This window comes from Corylus avellana, chromosome ca1 (genome assembly GCF_901000735.1).
Source record: "Corylus avellana chromosome ca1, CavTom2PMs-1.0".
Lineage (NCBI taxonomy): Eukaryota > Viridiplantae > Streptophyta > Magnoliopsida > Fagales > Betulaceae > Corylus > Corylus avellana.
The window spans coordinates 27,955,679-27,957,198 of NC_081541.1; positions in this window are offsets into that span (position 1 = coordinate 27,955,679).

The window sequence follows — 1,520 nt, forward strand, 5'->3', positions numbered from 1 at the left end:
ATTATCTGATTGATTATTGTTGGTTGCTCCATTAATTAATCGCCGCATTGTAGGGTCAGGAATTAAGAATCTGTGGCTAGCGTCACGCTTCCGTGACGCATTGTCATGATCAGTTTCTATTAGCAAGCTTATTAGTGCAAAGGCATACATGAGAGGAAAGGCGTGTTGAACAAGCCAAACATTTGGAATTTATTTATTTTTTACATGTCCTCACAAGAGAAATAAGATTTAAACTTGTGACTTCCGCTTTATAAGTCATGGTCCCCAACCGATTGAGCTACTCCTTTATAATGCACCGAAATAAATATATACATTTTTTTAATAAATCTTGTATTACAAACCAACACCCAAATTATAATTAACATTATTTATTGTAATCTCATAAAATAAACAAACTGATTTCCCCATAAATAACTTTGATATTGTACCCATCTTCCGAATTCCAAACGTTCAAGTATCCCAATGGAACATTTAATGTATTCCCAATGGGTAGCTATCAAGATATATCTACCAAGACCTACCCATAAAAACTGCAGCCTTCGTCAATAGCTTCAACAACAATTTTCATCCAACAAATCTGTAAAAGCAAATACACACGTTTCATCAGATAATTTTAAATGAGTTATTATAGTGTACGTATATGCACTGCTAATTTGATCAGCTTTTTCTTCCCATCTTTTGCTCGTTGGAGTCTCTTTCTGATCCAGTGGAATACGATTGCGTCCTCGATCTTCAACCAAATCATACCACGTGTCTAATAAATATATATTATTTTGAGACATGACCAATACCTAATTGTACGTACCTTACAGTTAATTAAATGCCCTATAGCACCCAACTACGGACCGGGATCCTTGGCCTTAAAATTGCCCATCCCAAATTTTATTAATCTGAACCGTTCAATGTCATCTAAGAGCCACCATCAAGCCACCTGTCCCACTATAAGTAAATTAATAAAATATTATTTACATTTTAAAAAATAAATGTAAAATAAAATAATAAACAAATAAAATATTATTTACACCCTCCTCCCTCCCAAAACTTAGTCTCCAGCGAACCCATCTTCGACGCCGGCCCCGTAAACTCATGCCGGCCATAACCGTCGATGCTGAGTCCGACATGTTAGGTGTGACTTGCCACCCATCACACGTGGGCCCCACTAGTTCTCTACTCCTTTTGGGTTTAGGAGACATTTGTCCAAGTTTGTTTTGGAGTCTTTCTACTATGTGTAATTGGACTCTTTGTTTGACTTATAGTAGAAGTCCTAGACCAACATGTAAAAGGGGAGTTAAGCTTCTATATAAGGAACAAAGCACAAGGTGAATTTGTGTGTGTGCCAAAAACGTGAAGCACCAAAGGGAAGAGGAAAAAAAAAGAGAGAATTTGAGAGAAGGAGGTACAAGGGCAGCAAGGGTGTTTTCTTCTTGGTGGTTTTTGGAGGAGCCAAAAACAAGTGATTAGAAGAAAAAGGGTGCTGCAGAGGGAGAGAAGAAAATAGAGATCAGCCACTATCTGTTCCA